At 44.5% G+C, this 24,076-nt stretch overlaps 1 protein-coding gene and 1 long non-coding RNA gene across 2 annotated transcripts in view; one reads left to right on the top strand and one right to left on the bottom strand.

Moving 5' to 3' along the window:
* The window catches only part of slc60a1a (solute carrier family 60 member 1a), a 63,497-nt gene that overhangs the window by 4,488 nt on the left and 34,933 nt on the right, over positions 1-24,076 (top strand). The gene's annotated exons all lie outside the window — the stretch shown is intronic.
* Positions 782-22,389, bottom strand: LOC145357040 (uncharacterized). Its single transcript, XR_013889238.1, has 3 exons — positions 22,121-22,389; positions 3,323-3,421; positions 782-1,321 (listed from the first exon to the last, which is right to left on the bottom strand). It is a non-coding gene; the product is annotated as an uncharacterized LOC145357040 (long non-coding RNA).

The raw sequence follows: 24,076 nt of genomic DNA, 5'->3' as shown, positions 1-24,076 counted from the left end.
TCCTTCCCTAAAGAACATTAGTGAACCAGATGGGTTTTTCTGACACGGTCATCACTAGATCCTTAATTCTAGATTCAGGGCAAGTGGTGTAGTTTTCCTGCCCTCCAGAAGGCCTCGCAGATCTCTCAGTCTTCACCCTTCTACTGTAGAACAAGAGGAACTTTCACAAAGATGTTCAGTGCCAGATTTAGAGACAGGCATTGGAAAAGGGGTGGGTATTAAAAGCTTCCCCCTGCCTCCACTCTATTGTGACCTCTCCTGCGTGACCCCCATTCCATCCTCACTTGCCTGAGGCCTGGATTCCTCATTGATCATAGGTTTCTAGTGAAAGCACTGCTGTCACTGCGCCTGATGGCAATGGAGAGCTGTGGCCTCATGGGTGCATGTGCAGCATGGTGGCACAATGGTTAGCACTGCTGCCTCACACTGCCAAGGATTTGGTTTGATTCCCAGCTTGGATCACTGTCTGTGCGGAGTTTGCACATTCTCCCTGTGTCTGCATGGGTTTCCTCCAGGTGCTCCAGTTTCCCCCCACAGTCTAAAAGACTTGCTGGTTAGATGCATTGACTTGAACAGGTGCCAGAGTATGGCAACTAGGGGAATTTCACAGTAACTTCATTGCAGTGTTAATGTAAGCCTTACTTACTGTCTGGAGTTCTCAATCTTGGGTTTGACCCAATGGTTGCCGAGCTGATGGGGAAGCTACCCAGCAACCACAAGACCTCTATTGGGGCCATTAAATTCACACACATTTATTCTCAATGTGTTTAACTAACTGAATTTAAATCACCAGCTGCCATGGTGGGACTTGAACTCACATTCCCAGGTCGTTAGACCAGGCCTCTAAATTAGTAGGACAGCAACATAAAAGCAAACCAAGCACTCGGTTTCATTTCTAGATAGACAGAATTGGTTTTATTGAACCTCGAGACAGCTGCCTGCAGTTCAAGTCATTTAATATCAAGGATAAAGAGATACTAGGGAGAGAGTTCATGACTGATTTGCAAGGATGAAGTGCTTGGGTATACGGATCAGGAAAGGGTTGGGTGACGTTTCTTGAAAAGATTAGAAAACCGGAAAATGTATTCCTTCTCTGTTGAAACCAATGAATTCCTTCTCTCTTGGCCCATCTAATAACAGGTCTTGAGAATTCTGAAAAGTTTTGACAGAGTTGGCTACACAGAGAATGGGCGGGATGTTATGGCCTCATTCGAGCGAGACCGGAAATTCCTGCCCGAGGTCAACGGAAACTTCCATTGTTGGGTCCCCGCCTCCTCCGATTGCCTGGCGGACAAGGTGGTAGAGTTTCGGCCAATGTTCCCTGTTGTGGGGAAGAGCAGAACAAGAGGCCATCAGTCTAAGATAGTCCCCAAAAATCCAACTGGTAATTCAGAAGTAACTTTTTTATCTAAAGAGTAATGAGAATGCGGAGCCTGATACCACAGTGAGTGATAGAAGTGAACCGTACACATGTATTTGAGGGAAAGCGAGATAAGGGAAGGGATTAGAGGGTCCTAATAATACATTTAGCAGAAGAAAGGTGGGAGGAGGCTGGAATGTATGAGTTGGGCTGAATGGCCTCTTCCTGTGTCCTGAATCCTATACAATAATCATTTTTTTACAAACTTGAACCTGTGATGTGAAGATGCTGGTGTTGGACTGGGGTGAGCACAGTAAGAAGTCTTTCAGAGCACTCTCATCTGATGAAGGAGCAGCACTCCGAAAGCTTGTGCTACCAAATAAACCTGTTGGACTTTAACCTGGTGTTGTTAGACTTCTTACTGTGCTAATCTGAACCTGTAATCCCCTTGCCGCAACTTCATTCATAATGTCTAAGCCCACTGCAATGTTATGGCAAGGTGGTACAGTGGTTAGCACCGCTACCTTACAGTGCCAAGGACCTGGATTCAATTCCAGCCTTGGGTCACTGTCTGTGTGGAGTTTGCACGTTCGTGAGGCTGAGTTGACCCCGGGTCCATGGCATTGTAAGGCAGCAGCACTAACCACTGTTGCAAGTTCTCTCCATGTCTGCATGGGTTTTCTCCGTGTGCTGTGGTTCCCTCCCAAAGATGTGTGGGTTGAGTTGATTGGCCATGCTAAATTAACCTTAGTGTCAGAGGGATAGCAGGTTAAATGAGGGTTATGGGAATCGGGCCTGGGTGGGATTGCAGTCAGTATAGATTCAATGGGGCGAATGGCTTCCTTCTGTACTGTAGGGGTTCTATGATGAGTTCCAAATGATCACTGACAATCCCAAGTTTCTCCCATCTTCTGACAAAGCTATTGATGCAACCTTTGTTTTCAAGAGAGGTGTTGCCTAAGTTTCCTGAGGTGTTTCTTGCAGTGAGTGTTGACAGCTTTGGGATATCGAGTGGGGTTGAATAATCTGACAAGATGAGGAGGCAAAAGAAAACCAAAGGTTTGGGGATCAGATTCAGACCCAAGCACGGCTGAAGTACATTCAAAACAGTGAGACAGAGAGAGAAGTACATTCAGATAAACTTTTGAGACAATTTGACTGGTCTCTAAGGGAGCCTGCAGTGTTGTGGTTGGAGTTGCAAGCAGGTTTTTGGACAATGAATTCCTTCTCTTTTGAAATGCTGTTGGAATCCTGAGATTTGCATAGGAAATGTCACAGTGTAAGAAAAAAAATAAACTAGATTAAAGACTTGGCACAAAAATATATGTAAGCCAGAGTGTTGTTGGAATCAACTCAACAATTCAGGAAAAGGTGCAATGGCTTCTATGTACGTAATGGGATGGTAAAGAGCCATTAAAGAGGGGAACTTCTTCTTTCTATTGTATTTAGTAGCCTGGAAGAATAGATACTTGAAGAAGCCACGCTACATCAGGGGGCTGCTGTCATTTAGTTAGATCATGGCTGACCTGTATCTCGATTTAATTCGCCCAACTTTGTTTTGCATTTCTTGCTACCCTTCCCCAGCCAAATTCCATCAACCTCGGTCTTGAAGGCCCCTCACCCCCGATGTTCGCAGGCTTCTTTGGGAAGAGCATTTCAGATTTCTATAACTCGTTGCTCCATCACTGATGACCCTACCTCCAGCTGCCTGTGTCCCAACACTGGAAGACCCACTTCGAACCTCTCTGCCTCTCAGTCATATTTCCTTCATTGGTTTAGATTCTGCTTAAAATCCGCTTCTTGGACCAAGATTTTGGTCACTTGTCTCATGAAACTCAGGGTCAAATTTTGGCAGATAGAAAACAGAGAATTGCAATAAATGGGTAATTTTTAGGGTGAAGAGATATAACTAGTGGAGTACCACAGGGATTAGTTCTTGGCCCACAAAGGTTCAGTACTTACATTAATGTCCTGAAGGAAGGAACAGAATGCAAGGCTTCCAACTTTGCCGATGACACGAAGATAGGTGCAAGGGCAGCTGGTGATGAGAATAAGGTGATCCTGCAACGAGATATAGGTTGATTGATTGAGTGAAACCTGGCAAATGCAGTTTAATGTGGGCAAGTGTGAGGCCATGCGCTTTGATAGGAAGAATCAAAAGGCAGATTATTATCAAAACAAAATAGAGACAGGTCAAGGTGTTCTAGCGCATGAATCATGAAAAGCTAGCAAGCAGGTCCAACAAGTAGTTAACAAGGCATTTTGGTCTCTACCATAGAATCCCTACAGTGCAGAAGGAGGCCATTTGGCCCATCAAGTCTGCACTGACAACAATTCCATCCCAGCCCTATCCATGTAACCCCATGTATTTACCCTGCTAATCCCCCAATGATCAATTTAGCATGGCCGGTCCACCTAACCTGAACATCTTTGGAGTGTGGGAGGAAACCGGAGCACCGGGAGGAAACCCACGTGGACACGGGGAGAATGTGCAAACTCTACACAGACAGTGACCTGAGGCCAGAATTGAACCTGGGTCCCTGGCACTGTGAGACAACAGTGCTAACCACTGTGCCACTCTGTGCCAAGGGGTTGGAGTTTAAAAATAGGGAGGCTTTGTTGCAATTGTACAGGGTGTTGGTGAGGCCTCACCGGGAATACTGTGTACAGTTTTTGTCCCCTTACCTAAAAAGGATATAGTAACATTGGAGGCAGCCCAAGGGAGATTCACCAGGCTAATTCCTGGAATGAGAGGGTTGTCCTGTCAAGAGAGTCTAAATAGTCTGGGTCTGTATTCCTTGGAATTCAGAAGAGTGAGGGGTGCCTTTATTCAAACATATAAGATCCTGAGGAGCTTGACAGGTGAGATGTTTTCGCTAGTGGGAGAATCTTGAACAAGGGGGCATAGCAACAAGATGAAGAGCTGGTGATTTAAATTCGAGGAGTGTAGAAATATCTTCTTGCAGAAGGTGGTGAATCTTGATGTTGATTTGATTTATTATTGTCACCTGTACTAGCATACAATGAAAAGTATTGTTTCTTACATGCTATGCAAACAAAGCATACCATTCGTAGAGAAGGAAAGGAGATGTAGTGTTACAGTCATAGCTAGGGTGTAGAGAAAGATCAACTTAATGCAAGATAGGCCCATTCTGATGGCAGCAGGGAAGAAACTGTCCTTGAGTCAGTGACCTTAGGCTTTTGTTTCTTTTTCCCGATGGAAGAAGGCAGAAGAGTAAAGGTCCTGAATGTGTGGTGTCTTTAATTATGCTGGCTGCTTTGCCAAGGCAGCGGGAAGTATAGACAGAGTCAGTGGATCGGAGGTTCTGAAATTCTCTACCCCATAAGGGAGTGGAGGCTGGATCGTTAGAAGTATTTAAGGTGGATAAGTATTTGATAGACTGAGGAATATAGGGTCACAGAACAGGAATTGAAGCCACTATGGATCAGCCATGATCATATTGAATGGTGGGGCAGGCTTGAAGGACCTGGTGGCCACTTGTGCTTTTATTTCTCGTGTTCTTGTGTATAAGAACATAAGAACATAAGAAATAGGAGCAGGAGTAGGCCATCTAGCCCTTCGAGCCTGCCCCGCCATTCAATAAGATCATGGCTGATCTGTCGTGGCTCAGTTCCACTTTCCCGCCCTCTCCCCATAACCTTTAATCCCCTCTCTTATCAAGAACCCATCAACCCGCTTCTTAAAAATATTTAGCGAGGCAGCCTCCACCACTTCAACGGGCAGAGAATTCCAGAGATTCACCACCCTTTGAGTGAAGAAGTTCCTCCTCAACTCCGTTCTAAACCGCCTCCCCTTTATCTTGAGGCTGTGCCCCCTAGTCCTACTGTCTTTTTTGAGCGGGAAGAGTCTCTCCACCTCTATCCTATCCATCCCATTCATCATCTTATACGTCTCAATGAGATCTCCCCTCATTCTTCTAAACTCTAACGAGTACAAGCCTAGTTTATTCAGCCTCTCCTCATAGCTCAATCCCCTCAACTCCGGTATCAGCCTAGTAAACCTCCTCTGCACTCCCTCCAGGGCCAAAATATCCTTGCGCAGGTGCGGCGCCCAAAACTGCACACAGTACTCCAGCTGCGGCCTCACCAATGCCCTATACAGCTGCAGCAAGACCTCCCTACTTTTATATTCAATCCCCCTCGCTATGAAGGCCAGCATCCCATTCGCCTTCCTGACCACCTGCTGCACCTGCAAGCTGGGTTTTTGCGACTCATGCACAAGGACCCCGAGGTCCCTCTGCACCGTCGCCTGCTGCAGTTTTGTTCCCCCTTACTATCTTGGAAATCTTTATCTGTCCCCTTCTCATTAATCTGTCTCTTAATACTACATATCCCTTTCCCGAACTTGTCTCAAATTTTATGATAATGCTTTGACAAAATTGTTCAGTTTTGGTCTCCTTTCCTGAGGAAGGATGTTCTTGCCCTCAAGGCAGTGCAGCGAAGGTTTACCAGGCTGATTCCGGGGATGGAGGGATTGATGTATGAGGAGAGATTGACTAGGTTAGGAATATTTTCGCCAGAGTTCAGACAAATGAGAGGGGATCTCATAGAGACTTATAAAATTCTAACAGGACTGGACAGGATAGATGGATATCCCAGATGGCGGGGGAATCCAGAACCAGGGCTCACAGTCTGAGGATGCAGGGTAGACCATTTAGGATGGAGATGAGGAGACATTTCTTCACCTAAGGAGTGGTGAGCCTGTGGCATTCATTACCACAGGAAGTAGTTGATGCCAAAACATTGAATGTATTCAAGAGGTGGCTGGATACAGCACTTGGGGCGAATGGGATCAAAGGTTATGGGGAGAAGGCAGGGTTAGGCTACTGAGTTGGATGATCAGCCAAGATGGTAATGAATTGCAGAGCAGGCTAAAGGGGCCGAACGGCCTCGTCCTGCTCCTATTTTCTATGTTCCTATGTAATTCCCTGAGAGTTTACTGCACTAGAGGTATGAAAACAAAACAGGTTATTGTTGACTAAAGAGTTGGGTTGTATTTAAATGTTTCTTACAGAATGTGACCTCAGACTTTTGTATCTTTTTCCCAATGGAAGAAGGTAGAAGAGTAAATGTCCTGAATGCATGGGGTCCTTATCTATGCTGGCTGCTTTGCCGAGGCAGAGGGCAGTGTAGACAGAGTCAGTGCATCTATCTGACACCTGGCTACAACTGTAGCATTAAGAAGGTTTGGCTGATGCTAATGGGATCTGAACTACATGTGTAATTGACATGTAGAATGTGGTCTAAGATGCTCTATTTTATAGGGGCTGCATCTTTGCCCTGTAACATTCGGGAGTGTAGGCTGCTCATTTAGAAACTCACCGTTGATGTTCAACCCTCGTCCACAGTTTAAGTTGACAATCAAACCCGTTTCTTTCACATCAAAGGAGACACATCCCTTGCCCTAAGACCAGATCACAAACTTACTGACTTTTCTACCATCCCGGACATGGTTTCCTTAGGTAATGCCTTTTATTTCCATGGAATTTGGGCTACTGCTCTTTGTAAAGTTAAGTCACAAAACCAGTAAAGGAACTTGATGCATTGAGTCAGATTTTAGCTGCAATTTGTTGAGTTTTCCAGTCACATCCTCCCAACCACAGGAATTGTCAAGGGTGAGATGGACAGTTTCACAGACCAGCGAAAGCTCCATTGACCTTGGGGTGAGAACTTCCAGTCCTGGGGTGGGCAGCGGGACTGGAGAACTCCATCCATAGGATTGGAACAGCACAGAGGGAGGCCATTCAGCCCATCATGTTTGTTGCTGACTCAGTAAACAGCAAGGTGTCAACCGCTTGCAGTTTGCATTTAAGTAGCCAATTTAGGATTGGAAGTGTAACTGTCACTTGGGAGTCTGGAGCAGGCTGTGATCCTGGATAGCCATAAACTCCATGGCTTAGTTCATAACGTCTTTGCCTTTGGAGACGCACTCCAGCATTTCAGTAGAAAAATCAGGCCTGATACTCGAGTGCAGTATTGAGGGAGTGCTGCACTGCCTGAGGTGCTGTCGTAGAGTCATAGAGTCATAGAGGTTTATAGCATGGAAACAGATTCTTTGGCCCAACTTATCTATGCCACCTCTTTTTTAATCCACTAGGTTAGTCCCAGTTGCCCACATTTGGCCCATATCTCTCTATACTTATTGTACCCATATAACTGTCTAAATGCCTTTTAAAAGACAAAACCGTACCCGCCTTTACTTGCAGACACTCACCACCCTCTATGTGAAAAAGTTGCCCCTCTGGATCCTTTTGTATCTCTCCCCTCTCATCTTAAACCTGTGCTCTCTAGTTTTAGACTCCCTTACCTTTGGAAAAAGATGTTGACTATCTAGCGGATCTATGCCCCTCATTATTTTATAGACCTCTATAAGATCACCCCTAAGTCTCCTGTGCTCGAGGAAGAAGAGTCCCAGTCTACCCAGCTTCTCTGTATAGCTCAATCCATCAAGTCCCGGTAGCATCCTAGTAAATCTTTTCTCCACTCTTTCTGGTTCAATAACATCTTTCAAATGAGATGTTAGATTGAGACCGCCTGCCCAAGTGGATGTAAGAGTAAGGGAGTTAACCCCTGGTGTACTAGCCAAAATTAATCCGTTAACCAATATCATAAAAAACAGATTGGTCAGTATTAAATTGTTTGTGCAAGCTTGCTGTGTGAAAATTGGCTGCTGCATTTCCTATATTGAAACAATGACTCAACTTCAAGGAGCACTTCCTTGTGCGTAAAGTGCTTTGAGATGTCTGAAAAATGCTATGCAAATCTTTCTTTTCTGATGGAGCAAGTATATGCCAAAGGAACAGCCTTTATTGTGAGCCGAGTCGCACTAGGAGAGCTAGGACGAGGTTAAAGAGAATTTTGAGAAGTGGTAACAAGGCAGGTGGAGGGAGTTGGAGCTGGCAGGGTTGAGGAGACTGAGTGATGGAGCAGTGAATGAGGGGCAGACGTGGGAAGATGAGGGTGAGAGTGAACAATATGCCGGTGGCGATTGCAGAGATAAAGAGGGCAAAGGTCATGGATGGGCTTGAAGCTGAAGAGTTCAAAGCCTACAAACTTTTAAGTTTATTTTATTAGTATCACAAGTAGGCTTATATTAACACTGCAATGAAGTTGCTGTGAAAATCCCCTTGTCACCACACTCTGGCACCTGTTCGGGTACGCCGAGGGAGAAATTATCATGACCAATGCACCTAACCTGCACATCCTTGGACTGTGGAAGGAAACCGGAGCCTGCGGAAGAGACCCACGCAGACACGAGAACATACGGACAGTGACCCAAGCCAGGAATTGAACCCGGGTTCCTAGTGCTGTGAGGCAGCAGTGCTAACCACCATGCCACTGTGCTGAAATGGGGAAGAAGGAATAGGCGTGAACCACCTGAGTTGGCCATGATGAGTGAGCATTTTTCAGTGGAACAGAGCATGTAAAAAGAGTGAAACTTTATAAGGCTCCATGTTAAACCTTTGTGGATAGCTGTGGGCCTGTCAAGAAACTGCCAATGTTATGTGCACAGTACACAGATCCTTAGTCAGTAATGAACACAACACAAATGATTTCCTGATAAATGACCACTGCCAGCGGACCCCCAACCGTGGCATCAGCTTTCTGAAAATGTCCAAACTTGTCTGAGAAAGGACTGACGAGAGCGTAACAAAGCACAACATGGGCCACCCAATTTAACTGTGACCAATACCGTTATCATGAGTAGTGCCTGTATTTATGGGGAAATGTAAGAACTGATTGAGATGGCCTTCTAACTCATCAGATCCTGCACTACTGACCTAGGTCATGTCCCCAAGAACCACAGTCGATTCTTTCTGCTAGTTTGGCTGCTGATGCATCTCATAGAGTCATAGAGATTTCCAGCATGGAAATAGGCCCTTCGGCCCAACTTGACCATGCCACTCTCTTTTTTGGCCACCATGCTCATCCCAATTGCCTGCATTTGGTCCATATTCCTCTATACCCATCTTATCCAAGTAACTGTCTAAATGCTTTTTAAAAGACAAATTGGTACCCGCCTCTACTACTGCCTCTGGCAGCTCATTCCAGACACTCACCAATGTCTGCTTGAAAAATTTGCTTCTCTGGACGCTTTTGTATCTTTCCCCAATCACCTTAAACCTATGCCCTCTATTCTTAGACCTCCTTGCCTTTGGGAAAATATATTGATTGTGTAGCTGAACAATGCCCCCACATTATTTTATAGACCTCTATAAGATCACCCCTACGCCTCCCACGCTCCAGAGGAAAAAGTCGCAGTCTATTCAACCTCTCCTTATAACTCAAACCATCAAGTCCTAATAGCATCCTAGTAAATCTTTTCTGCACTCTTTCTAGTTTAATAATACCTTTTCTATAATCGGCTGATCAGAAGTGTACACAGTATTCCAAGTGTGGTCTTACTTGTATAACTTCAACAAGATGTCCCAACTCCTATATTCAATGTTCTGACCAATGAAACCAAGCATGCTGAATGCCTTCTTCATCACTCTATTGACCTGTGACACCACTTTCAAGGAGCTGTGAACCTGTAACTCAAGATCTCGTGTTCTGTAACTCTCCCCAAAGCCCTACTATTAACTGAGTAAGTCCTGCCCTGGTTCGATCTATCAAAATGCATCATCTCGCATTTATCTAAATTAAACTCCATCTGCCAATCGTCAGCCCAGTGGCCCAATTGATCAAGATCCCGTTGCAATCTGAGATAACCTTCTTCACTGTCTACTATGCCATAATCTTTGTGTCTTTTCTAGACATCATCCTTTTTCCTCATATTTTTTCAATTATACATTGTATTCTCTCTGGGTGCATTTTGCTGAATGTCACCATGATGATTAATTTATGCAGCTTTTTTTTATTGTAACAAAACATCCAGTCTTCACGGTGATGTGATCAGACATGCATTCACTGCTCATGAGGAGAAATTAGTGAATGTATCCCAAAGTTTGGCCGAAGAGTTAGGTTTTTGGGAACGTCTTAGAGGAAGAGAGAGAGGTAGAAATGGGGAGAGGTTTCAGGAGGAAGTTCCAGAGCTTAGAGCCCAGGCAGCTGAAGGCACAACTGCCAATCACTGAGCAATAGAAACCAGGGATATGCAAGAGGCTCATATTGGAGGAGTGCAGAGATCTGGGATATAAGGCCACTCAACCCTTCGAATGTGCTCAGCCATTTAGTCATGGCTGATATTTTTCTCAACCCCATTGTCCTGCATTTTCCCTGTAACCCATGATCCCCTTATTAATCAAGAATCTTTCTATCTCTGTCTTAAAGACACTCAATGACCCAGCCTCCAGTCTTCTGTGGCGAAGAATTCCACAGATTCACCACTCTCTGGCTAAAGAAATTCCTCCAAATCTCTGTTTTAAAGGATCGTCCCTTTAACATGAGGTTGTGCCCTCTGGTTCTAGTTTTTCCCCCTAGTGGGAATATCCCCTCCACATCCACTCCAGGCCTCGCAGTATCCTGTAAGTTTCAATACGATCCCCCCCCTCATCCTTCTGAACTCCAACAAGTACAAACGCAGAGTCCTCAACCGTTCCTCATACGACAATTCCTTCATTCCAGGGATCATTCTTGTGAACCTCCTTTTGACCCTTCTCAAGGTCAGTACATCCTTCCTTAGATGTGGGGCCCAAAACTGCTCACAATACTCCACATGGGGTCTGACCAGAGACTTATACAGCCTCAGAAGTGCATCCCTGCTCTTGTATTCTAGCCCTCTCGGCATGAATGTTAACGTTGCATTTGCCTTCCTAACTACAGACCGAACTGCACGCCAAAGCTTTAAAATTTAAAGCAGTGCTGGGCCACAATCCAGTGAAGATGGGTGATAGGTAAATGGGATTCATTATGTGTTAGGATACAAGTGCCAGGATGAGTTTCAATTTACAGAGGGCAAGATGGGAGATTGACCAGGACAGCATTTGGAATAAATGAGTGTGCAGTATGACTGATAATCTCAGCAGCCAGTAGGCTCAGATGAAACTCCACTGCTTTCATTGTCCCACCCTGTGTGTGTGGATTGCGTAGAGGATGTAAGTTAGCACGTTCTCCCTGTGTCTGCGTGGGTTTACTCCGGGTGCTCTGGTTTCCTCCCACAGTCTGAAAGATGTGCTAGTTAGGTGGATTGGCCAAGCTAAATTCTCCCTCAGTGTACCGAACAGGCACGGAAATATGGCAACTGGGGGATTTTCACAATAACTTCATTCCTACTTGTGACATTAATAAATAACCTTTTTCTAAATTTTCAGATGGTACCAAATAAGATGAGGTATTGGTATTGAACGAGACAGCTCAGAAACCGCACAACGAGTTACACAAGCTGTGCAAAAGGACAAAATGATGCAAGATCAAATTTAATACAAATAAATGTAAAGTGCTCCAAGTAAAACAGAAAAGTGGACAATATACCTGATGAGTTTTGAGGTAGCTAATTTGAAAAAAAACTGGAAAAGATTGCACAGGTGATAGTCTAGAACGTTGGCAGGGATGACAAACTTCAGTAATCTAGAGAAACTGGGCTTATTCTCCAAGGGGCAGGGGAAGTGAAGAGGAGGTTTAATAGATGTGGGCAAAATTATGAAAGACTTTTGGTGAAGATAATTGCGAGGCAGTTGGGAGAGGGATGCAGTTTAGTTTAAGTGGGCAAAAAGCTGGCAAATATTATATCATGCGTGAAAATGTGACCTTGTTCATTTTGGAAGGGAGAACAAAAGACTAGAGTATTATTTAAATTGAGAAAAACTGCAGAAAGCTGCAGCACAAAAGGACTCTGGGGAACTTGTGCATGAAACACAGAAAGCTAGCATGCAGGAGCAGCAGGAAGGCTAATGGAATGGTGACTCTCATTTCAAAGGGGTTGGAATATAAGAGTAGGGAAGTCTTGCTGCAACTGTCTAAGGTACTGGTGAGACCACATCTGGAACTGAGAGTAGTTTTGGTCCCTTTATTTAAGGAAAGATATTATTTCATTGGAGGCAGTTCAGAGAAGGTTCACAAGGATGATCCGCGGTATGGAGGGATTGTCTTATGAGGAAAGGTTAAGTGTTTGGGGCTCATTGGAGTTTAGAAGAATGAGATATGATCTTATTGAAGCATATAGGATTCTGAAGAGGCTTGACAGAGTAAATGCTGAGAGGATGTTCCCCTCATGGGAAAGTCTAGGACCAGAGGGCAGAATCTCAGAACAAAGGGACACTAATTTAAGATGAAGACGAGGAGGAAGTTCTTCTCTCAGAACGTTATGAGACTTTAGAGCTCCTTGCCAGAGAGTTGTTGGGGCAGAATCCTTGTGTATGTTTAAGGCTGGGATAGATTTTTCATCAGTAACGAAATGAAGGGTTACAGGGAAAGGGCAGGAAAATGAACGTGAGGAATATGGAATCAGCCACAATCTTATTGAATAGCGAAGCAGGCTTGAGAGGCCGAATGGCCAACTCTTATTCCTAGTTCTTATAGTCTTACAACTATTTCTACTGGCAGAGAGTCAGTAATCTGAGAACATGGCTTTGAGATTCACAAAAGAACCCTGAGGGAGAAATGAGGAGAACTTATTTTTATGCAGTAAATTTTATAATCTGAAATGCATTGCTCGCTTCGATGGCAATTTCCAAAAGGAAATATTTGTACAAAGGAGGCATTTTCTGGACTATTAGGAAGAAGTACAGGAGAGGGACGAATGGGTCAAAGGACTAGCATAGGCACAATGGGCTCAATAGCCTTCATCTGTACTGTAGGATTCCTAGATTCTGTGCATCCTGCTAAGCTTGATACTACCTGGTGTCCAATCAATGCCAAATAGCAATCAGGAATACCAACAGGTTGTTGAATGAAATAGCTAGTAGAAGTTAATTATCAAACTTTATAATGCTCTCATCAAATTGCAGCTCAAACATTACATCCACTTCTAGTTGCCAAGCAACAAGAGAGATATTGAACTACTCAAGACTGTGCCAAGATGAGTTATAAATGGTCTAAGACGTATTGTGAGGAGTCTCTGATACAAAGTGAAAAATGGGATTTCCAATCTTTATGTAGATTATAAAGGTTGCTTCATTGGTGAGTTGGGGGGATGGATTGAGGAAGAGGTACCGGCTTGATGTGCTGAATGGCTTTCTTCCGCGTTGTGACCATTCTGTGACTCTTGCATGCGAATGTTACATAGAACCCAAAGTCTGTGAACAGGCCATTTGGCCCATATTGTCCATGCTGGCCACACCTGCCCCTCATCATTCTAACTTATCTCACCCTCTGCCGTTCTCTTGCAATCTATTTGTTTAACTTCGCTGTTATTTTGTTTGCCTCAACCAATCCAAGTGGTGGTAATTTCCACATTCTCACTCCTGTCTGGTTATAAAAGTTTCTCCTGAGTTTCTTGTTGGATTTATTACTGACTATTTTATATCTTTGGCCTCTATTCTTGGTTGCTTACCAAATGGACATATCTATCTCATACTGAACGCATGATTTCAACACAAGAAGCACTTGATAAGAACCTGTTCATTTCAGCTATTGGTTATTTCTCTATAAACAAGAAGCCTATTCCCATTGTTCTCTTCAATTTGATGCAGATAATGGTTAACGCTGCTGCTTCACAGCGCCAGGGACCTATGTTCAATTCCCGGCTTGGGTCACTGTCTGTCTGTGCGGAGTCTGCATGTTCTCCCCATGTCTGTGTGGGTTTCCTCCGGGTTCTCCGATTTCTTCCCACAGTCCAAGGATGAATTGGCCATGCTAAATTCTGTGTCCCAAACAGGCACCAGAGTGTGGCGATTTTCACAGTAACTTCATTGCAATGTTAATGTAAGCCTACTGCGATGCTGCTAAATAAACTTTAACTTTCCTTGTTGTGGGAAGGAGGTCAGGACGGTGATACCTAACTGATAGCAATGACTTCTGGAAAGTTTTCTATGCCACATCACTCTGCTATTTCCCCATGTGGGCCAGGATTTGGCCTTGTGCTATCTCATCCAGGACAATGAATTGCAGCCCGACCAATTCACCACGATGTTATCTTTTTGTGAACCTTGATGCTCACCAAGGTGAAGGATGCCAATGCTGGGAATGGATTTCTTTTTAATCTCAGTGTGGGTGGAATCTTTTGTGTGGTTTGCTTCAGTTAATGCAAAGACTTCACTTTCAGACATTTCTGCCTTTGTAACTAACCACGCTAAGCTTTAAAGCTAACTTGGCCGCATTTTAAAACTCAGCACGCTTGCTGGGATTATCTTAGAAATTGACTGCATTCTTTGAAAGGGCAATGTTGGCAGAAGTGACTTTTTCATAAGCAGAACAGAGTTTTTCAGAAACAGAAGCCCTCCAAGGGTGGCACAGTGGTTAGCATTGCTGCCTCACAGAGCCAGGGACCTGGGTTCGATTCCTGGCTTGGATGACATTCTGTGTGGAGTTTGCACATTCTCCCTGTGTTTGCGTGGGTTTCCCCCAGGTGCTCTGGTTCCCTCCCACAGTCCAAAGATGTGTGAGTTAGGTTGATTAATTACCTCTTAGTATCAGGGGGACTAGCTAGGATAAATGCATGGGGTTATGGGGAGGGAGCCTGGGTGGGATTGTGGTCGGGGAAGACTCAATGGGCCAAATGGCCTCCTTCTGCACTGTAGGATTCTATGGCTACAGCTGCAAATTTTTAATGAAAGTTTGAGACACAGCTTTTACCAAGTAATTTCATAAAACAGATAACCAAAAAGTTATAATGCTGTCTACAACTATGTGTCCATAGTTATATGTGTGCTGTGTGTGAGGTTTGAGTCAAGTCTGTGTCAGGTCTGGCTTTTGATGCTATCTCTATCTAACTTTCTCTCTCTCTCTTTCCAGTAAATCAGTTTTTTTGTTTACTGTAACGTGTTAATTTTAAAATTCTGTTTGTTGGGCAGCATGGTCAGTGCAGGCTTGGTGGGCTGAAGGGCCTGTAATTTTCTTTGCTCTTTGTTCTAATGAATTTCCTTTGAAAGTGTAGTCATTGTAATAATGGTGAAACTCATGGGGTGGGACTTTTTGGCTGTTCCGGCTGGTGGGGTCATCCAGTCCCACCAACGGTGAGCCCGGTCTGTGGGTTCCCCAGTGCCAGTGGGTACGAATAATGGGGAATCTCATTGACAGCGTTGGGACTGGACGATCTTGGCACCGGCACCTGCCACTAAACCGCAGGGACAAGGGTGGGGCGGAAAGTCCCGCAAATGGAATTGGACTCGTATTAAACACCCTTTTTTCCTGTCCCAGAAATTTGCCCCAGTCAATCTCAGCTCCAAACTGCAATAGATTTTATTTCATTTCTTGCACCGGTCATCTCTTGGAGTGAGATTAGGCTGGGACTTTCTGGCCCAACTGTGGCAGAATCTGCCATAGGGGATGTGGCGGACCAACTAAAAACCTGTTGACATTCGGCAGGACCAGAAGATTCTAGGGCTGGGCAGGGCTGGAAAACCCAAGCCACTATGCTGAACCAAACGCATTTCTTTTGGTTGTGGGCTGGAAGCAGCTTTCTATCAAGTGGGGCTGGTCAAATCTATTCCATATAAAGGGCTATAATGAGAGGAGACAATGTACACCTGTCTCATTCCAGTAAAGCTCTTCTGTAACATTTTTAAAGCCTTTACATCCTACCGAATGTGTGGCGCCTGTAATTAGACCTGATACTCCAGCTGAGCCAGAGCAGTGTATTATAAAGGTTTAGCGTAACCTCCTGATTTCGTATTGAATAATTCATCTCACACTCATATCCCTGTAGTAACAGACTCTAAATTACTGAACCTTGGAATCCTTACAGGGCAGGAGGCCATTTGGCCCATCACCGAATCTCTGACAGAGTATCTTGCTCAGGTCTCCTGTGCTGCCCTGTACCATAACCTCGCACATTTACCATGGCTAATCCCACTAACCTGCACATCTTGGGACACTAAGGGGCAATTTAGCATGGCCAATCCACCTAACCTGCACATCTTTGGACTGTGGGAGGAAATTGGAGCACCGGGAGGCAACCCACACAGACAGAAGGAGAACGTGCAAACTCCACACACTCATCCAAGACTGGAATTGAACCTGGGTCCCTGGTGCTGTGAGACGGTAGTGCCCAACACTGTGCCGTCATGCTGCCCCTGGACCCCAATGGCTGGATCTTGGGAGAAAGTCATGTGATGACTCTTGAATCATAGTGGGCAACCCTGATAGAGATATTTAAAATGAACAGTATAAAATAAAGAGAAATTATTTACAATGGCTGATAACCAAAAGATACTGGGTTTAAGATGGTTGGCAGAAGTACCAGAGATGACACAACAGGGTGACAGAGGTCTCCCCGTGTTGGCATGGGTTTCCTCTGGGTGCTCCAGTTTTCTCCCACAGAGTAATTATGCACGGGTTAGGTAGATTGGTCATGTTAAATTTCCCCTTAGTTATCAGAAGGATTAGCAGGGTAAATATGTAGGGTACTGGGTTATGGCCTGGGTGGGATTGTCGTCATGGCAGGCTCGATGGACCAAATGGCTTCCTTCTGCACTGTAGGGATTCTGTGAGAGAAGCCTGTTTAGTTTGGATTTGGAGTATGCTACATGACAGGCAGACTCTGAAACATCTTTCCCAAGTGACTGGGTAAGCGTTGGCGGGAAGTAGACATCGCAGGGCAGTAGCCAAAGAACAGGGCAATTGGATTAACAGGAATGCTTTTTGAAAGGGTTAGTACAGACCCGATGGGGCAAATGGCCTCTCTCTGCGCTGTACTCTGATTCGATATCTCACCACTTTTGTTTTCCTACTCACGCTTGCTTGAATTTTCTGAGAAGGAATTGATTGTTCTGTATTTCCAGAAAATGTTGATCAGTTTGTTTGCAAATCTTCCCAGTGCCATCTCCCCCCTGAAGCAACAGGGAAACAAATATCTATTTATTGTTGATTTCTTACTAATTAGACAACAGCATGCGGTGGTTTAATTGCTATTTTGTTGACTGATCCAACAGAATCATATTGGTTTTTAAACTTATCTACCGGGATTTGGCGCCTAATAGCAGATGTTCTTCAATATATTGTAAAGGTTGCAGCTTAGCGTAATCAATAAGATTTCTTGATTAGTGAGACTAACAGATGCCAACAAAAGAATCTTAGAATCCCTACAGCGCAGAAGGAGGCCATTCGGCCCATCAAGCCTGCACCGACAATAATCCCACCCAAGCCCTTTCTCCGTAATCACATATATTTACCCTGCTAATCCCCCGACACCAAGGGGCAATTTAGCATGGCCATTCCACCTAACCCCCACATCTTTGGACTGTGGGAGGAAACTGGAGCACTCAGAGGAAACCCATGCAGACACAGGGAGAACATGCAGGCTCCGTACAGACAGTGACCTGAGCCGAGAATCGAACCTTGGTCCCTGGCGCTGTGAAGCAGCAGTGCTAAGCACTATGCCACTGTGCCACCCCGTAATAATAATACAGAAAGGCTATACCATTCTGGAAATTGAGCTGCCTTTAGTTTAATTCTAACCCACCAAACCCTACCACCTCAAACCTCCAATCCTCGCCCACTGTTCTCTAAATGTGCCAACCTGTGCTGTGACAGTGCCATTGTCAAATAGCTATCCAACACCTAGACAATGGATGTTGGCAGACTATTCCACCATGATGCCATCACAGCTTTAAACAACAGTTTGTGGTTTTATAGCACCTTTAACGTAGCAAAAGAATCCCAAAACACTTCACAGGAGTTTTCTCAAATAATATTTGACACTAATCAATGTAAGACAATCTTTGTGCAGGTTTTGGTCAAAGAGCTAAGTTTTAAGTTGGGCTGTAGAGGTTTAAGGAAAGTCAAAGAGGTCAGTGAGAAAGTTCCAGAGTTAAAGTTTATTTATTAGTGTCACAAGTCAGCTTACATTAACGCTACAATGAAGCTACTGCGAAAATCTCCTACACACCACACTCAGGCGCCTGTTCGGGTACACTGATGGAGAATTTAGCATGGCCAATGCACCTAACTACATGTTTTTCAGACTCTGTGAGGAAACCAGAGCACCCGGAGGAAACAGAGGCAGGCACAGGGCGAACGTGCAGATTCCACACAGTGCCCCAGGCCGGGAATGCAACCCAGGTCCCTGGTGCTGTGAGGCAGCAGTGCTAAATACTGCACCGCCATGCCACATAGGGCCTCGGCAGCTGAAAGCTTGATTGCCAATGTGGAGCAGAGAAACCCAATCTGTAGTGACCCAAATCCACAGCACAGGACGCGATCACAACCAGGAGCAGGAACTCTAAATGATTTCCTTCTGCTTAGGGTGGCCAACTATGATTGAATATATTCCTAGAAGTTTCATCACATGACTTGCCCCCCCAGCTCCAGCCATTAATCAACTAGCATGTCCATTCTTGTGACACACTGCTTTCCTACGCTAATCGGAAAGCAAAAAGACTCATTACCCAATTACGTGATGCTTGAGTGACAAAACGCGCTATATAAATGAATGTTCAGAGAAGGCTCGATGGGCTAAATGGCCTCCTCCTGCTCCTATCTTTATACAATCACTACAGTGCAGAAGGAGGCCATTCAGCCCATTGAGCCTGCAACTACTCTCTGACAGAGTGTCTTACTCAAGCCCTCTACCCCTGTCCTATCATTGCAATCCCACGCATAGCTCATCTGTTTAGCCAGACTGTGTTTTAAAAGAAAACCATTTTGAATATTTTTACACTTGGTAAAGAGAAATAGTCAAAGAAAATGACCAAAAATAACAGTCTCTTTTAATGTCTCAATGATTTTCTCTCCAGTGATGCACACTGCAGTGTCCTGGAGATTTATCTCCAATTTCTGGAGACTCCAGGCTGTTCCTGGAGGGTTGAAAACCCTATGTCAGCCCACCTTCTCTGACCTGAGATATTGAAGTCAACAGCTAGGCCATTGCTATCGTTCCAACCAGACCAACGGCCAGCACAGTTGGTGGGTGGAAGCTGGGTGGATTCTGGGTTGTGTGGCTGGATTCTACAATGGATAACTCACTTGCCAATGAAGCTGAGGAGTATTTTTATTTGTTATAGTAACCCTCCATCGCACGAAGACATGTTCTGGATGCCCAGCTATGCTCTGTAATCAAAACCTGGAACTTTACCCGTACCTATCACCGTTTATCACTGACATTTTTGCAACTGTAATTAATCATGAGTGGTGGAACTGGAATAAGTTGGTGCTATTGACGCAGAACTGCTACATTACCTGTTCCCATGTCAGACACAATGAAAATTGGAAGCAAAATAATCACCCCTACATTACCCCACCGACAGCAAGGGCAGTACGGAGGCACAGTGGTTAGCGCTGCTGCCTCACTACGCCAGGGACCCAGGTTCAATTCTAGCCTCGGCTGATTGTTTGGAGTTCGCATGTTCTCACCGTGTTGCATGGCTTTCCCCTGGGTGCTCCTGTTTCCTCCCATAGTCCGAAGATGTGCAGGTTAGGTAGATTGGCCATGCTAAATTGTCTCGAGGTGTGTAAGTTAAATAGATTAGTTATATGTGGGGTTACAGGAATAGGGCAGGGGTAGAGGCTTAAGTAAGATATGATGTCAGAGAGTAGTTGCCAATTCAATGGGCTGAATGGCCTCCTTCTGTACTGTAGTGATTCTATTCTATGAATCTTCATTTATATAGCGTGTTTCAACATGGTAAAACATCCGTAGGTACTTCACAAGAGTGTCTTCAAACAAATTGTGACTACAAGCCACTTTGGGATGTACAATATCAGGACAGCTAGGTAAGGTTGAAGGAACATCTGAAAGGTCAAGAAACTGGCATGTTTTGAAGGAAAAATCAGTTCAAAGCTGTCAAACCTCAGTAAACATCAGTAATACAGGTACCAATAACACTGAAGTTCTATTTTAAGGTACAGAAGGCTGGTTCAGACAAGTTAGACTGGTTCTCTTCATTTTCAAGTTTTATTGTTTTTTTTTCCTTTTTTATTCCTGAGATTAGGATCCAGGTAATTCAGAGCTCAAAAGTGATAGAAGTTGAAAGGTCAGAATGGGGGAAGTGCTCAGATCTCAGAGGATTGAGATAAACAAGAGCAAGAGTGAGCCACATGGCCTTTCGAGCCTATTCCACCACTCCATATGAACATGAGAACTAGGAGCTGGAGTCGGCCATCTGGCCCCTCGAGCCCGCTTCACCATTCAGTAAGATTATGGCTGATCTTTTTGTGGACTCAGCTCCACTTACCCGTCCACTCACCATAGCCCTAAATTTATCTATCCTTGCCTTAAAAAAATTCAATGAAGTAGCTACAACTGCTTCACTAGGCAGGTAATTCCACAGAATCACAATGAAGAAATTCCTCCTCAACTCAGTCCTAAATCTGCTTCCCCTTATTTTGAGGCCACGCCACATAATTCTAGTTTCACCCGCCAGCGGAAACAACTTCCCTGCTTCTATCTTATCTACTCCCTTCATAATCTTATATGTTTCTATGAGATCGCCCCTCATTCTGGTGAGTATAGCCTCAGTCTACTCAGTCTCTCCTCATAAGCCAACTCTCTCTCAAATCCAGAATCAATCTAGTGAATCTCCTCTGCACCCCTTCCAGTGTCAGAATATCTTTTCTCCAGTAAGGAGACCAAAACTGTACACAATACTCCAGGTGTGGCCTCACCAGCATCTTAAACAGCTGCAACATAACCTCGCTGTTTTTAAACTCCATCCCTCTAGCAATGAAGGAAAAAATTCCATTTGCCTCCTTAATTACCTGCTGCACCTACAAACCAACTCTTTGTGATTTTTGCACAAAGACACCCAGGTCCCTCTGCACAGCAGCATGCTACAAGTTTTCACCATTTACCATAAGGTCATTGTTGATCTTCTACCTGAACTTGCCTTTTCTATTCTAGTCTATAAAGGCTGTTATTGTGTCTCAAGCAGACTACCAACAATAACAATCGTGCGTTCCACACACAAAAGAACACTAATTATGGCATCGATGTGTCCCATTCCCCTACTGAAGCTTGTTATCTGCCAGTGACACTAACAATTTGATGCAAGTGCCTTCTGTTTTATAGATAATTCTGTTCTGTGGGAACGATGACAAAAAAGTTATAACACAAAGACAGATCATTTGTCCCAAATCTACAAAATCTAATCTCAGCTTCAAAGTAAACTAAGGGACACAGGTTTAAGGTGCGAGGGGCAAGGTTTAAAAGAGATGTACAAGGCAGATTTTTTTTACACAGTGTGGTGGGTGCCTGGAACTCGCTGCCGGGGAAGGTGGTGGAAGTGGATACAGTAGAGATGTTTAAGGGGTGTCTTGACAAGTACATGAATGAGATGGGAATAGAGGGATATGGTCCCCGGAAGGTTAGGGGGTTTTTGTTAAGTCGGACAGCATGGTTGGTGCAGGCTTGGAGGGCGAGGGGCCTGTTGCTGTGCTGTAATTTTCTTCGTTCTTTGTTCTAAACCACTTGTGGCATCCTTCCAATCTCCTTTTCCTTCCCATCATCAATGCTTTTGCCTTTTCATATTCAAATCCCTCTGTGGTCTCAGCCCTGTCATTCCCTGCACCCTCCTACAGACTGACAGTCTTCAAAGAGCTCTCCATTCCTCTAATTGTTGCCTCTTGTGCATTGCCAACCTCCTTTCCTCCACCACTGCTGGCTGTGCCTTCAGCTGCCTGGGCCCTAAGCTTTGGAAATTACCCTACTCTCTCCTCCGAAAAGACATTCCTTAAAACCTTTCACTTTGACAATACGTCACCTACCTCAATGCCTTGTCTAACCCTCACTGGTCTGATCAGGATCCCCACAGTGCGTCTCCCTTTGCCAGGTGCATCCTGTAGCAAGTCCTTGTGTTGCCTTGTGCCAGGTTTCTCTCTTTGAAACAATACCAACGTCACATTGTATGATACAAGTCCAACTCTATACAAAAGCAGGACCCATTTAATCTGATTAGGGAATAGAATAGATGCAGATTCTGTTTGTTTGTTTGTCTCATTCATGGTCAGACAGCCTCTCGTCTCTCCTTCCCACTACAACCACCCCCACTCCTGCCACTCCTGCATAAAATCCCGACTAAATATAACATATCCTTCAATTGTCCTTTCAGTGACTCGTGTGCAGTTCCCAGCTGATAATGGCTTGTTTTTGATTGTTGGCTTAACTGCACATGACTTGACAAATAAAGCAATAACGCGCTTTCCATTGTATTGCTGCTAACCAGTGCCACTATTAAAACCCCTGACGTACAAATATAACTTCAAATTATGAATTCAGGTTTTTTTTATATCAATCTGGATAAATCATGTTGATTGAAAGCAATTGTTCATTTAGTGAGTCACTATTGTGGAATTTCAATGCATGTTTTAACAATAGCACTTTTCAAAATATTCCAGTACCCTGTGAATCCTTCTAACCCAATAATCCCTTGTGAACATACAACTCAATAGAGCTTCACTTTTGTGGGAGATGGGAACAGTGGGTGGGCAGACAATAAAGGGTCAGAAGGCTTATGTCTTACTCCTGAGAACCGAACACACACAGCCGTCTCAGTTCATGATGCTCTCTGTTCATTTTAGTTTATTTATTAGCGTCACAAGTGGACTTGTGTTCACAGTACAATGAAGTTATTGTGAAAATCCGTTAGTTGCCCCCACACTCTGGTGCCTGTTCGGGTACACTGAGGGAGGATTTAGCATGGCCAATGCACCTAACCAGCACATCTTTTGGACTGTGGGAGGAAACCGGAGCACCCGGAAGAAACCCACGCAGACATGGGGAGAATGTGCAATCTCCACACAGACAGTGACCCAAGCTGGGAATTGAATCCGGCTACCTGGCACTGTGAGGCAGCAGTGCTAACCACCGTGCCACCCCAATTACAGGGATAGGATGGGGGGAGGAGGCCTGGGTAACATATTCTGTCAGAGAGTCGGTGCAGACTCGATGGGTGGAATAGCCTCTTCTGCACTGTAGTGATTCCATGATCTCAAAGTGGTTAACAGCCAGTCAAATACTTTTGAAGTGTAGTCTCTACTGTAATAAAGGAAACACGGCAACCATATATAACCACAGCTAACTGCAATGTGACAATAACCAGATAATCTGTTTTAGTGATTTTGATTGAGGGATAACTATTGACCGGAATATTGAGGCGAGAGACACCATGTGATGCAGTGGGTAGCGTTCCTGTTTCTGTGCCAGAAGATCTGGGTTTAAGCCTGTAGGGTCCATTCATTCCTTTGACTAGACAGAGATGGCATTAATACAATGAATTCCTTTTATTGACCAGAACTTAAAATTAAATCATTACAAAAGTGAACAGAAAGAGAAAAAGGCTGGAGTGAGAGAGAGGGATGGAACTTCTTTTGCCAGTCCTGTACTGATCAAAACAGACTGAACAGGTCCCAAAGACAGACTGCTAGTTGAATGCATAATTCCACAATATATCCATCCTTAAGGCAAGGATAGATAAACTTTTGAACAATGAAGGAATTAAGGGTTATGATGAGCAGGCTGTAGTGAATATAGGCACAGACTTCACAACCACTCGTCATATGATAAAGTGGAGTTGAGTCCACGAAGAGATCAGCCGTGATCTTATTGAATGGCGGAGCAGGCACGAGGGGCCAGATGGCCCACTCCTGTTCCTAGTTCTTATGTTCTTATTTTGTGGCCTCATAGATGTTGTTTATGAAAAGCTTTGTTTGGCTTATAAAGAG

The sequence above is a fragment of the Carcharhinus amblyrhynchos genome, chromosome 22 (assembly GCF_965287045.1).
Source record: "Carcharhinus amblyrhynchos chromosome 22, sCarAmb.v2.hapA, whole genome shotgun sequence".
NCBI lineage: Eukaryota > Metazoa > Chordata > Chondrichthyes > Carcharhiniformes > Carcharhinidae > Carcharhinus > Carcharhinus amblyrhynchos.
Note: the sequence above shows the minus strand (reverse complement) of the source record. Positions and strands in the feature narration are given on the sequence as shown.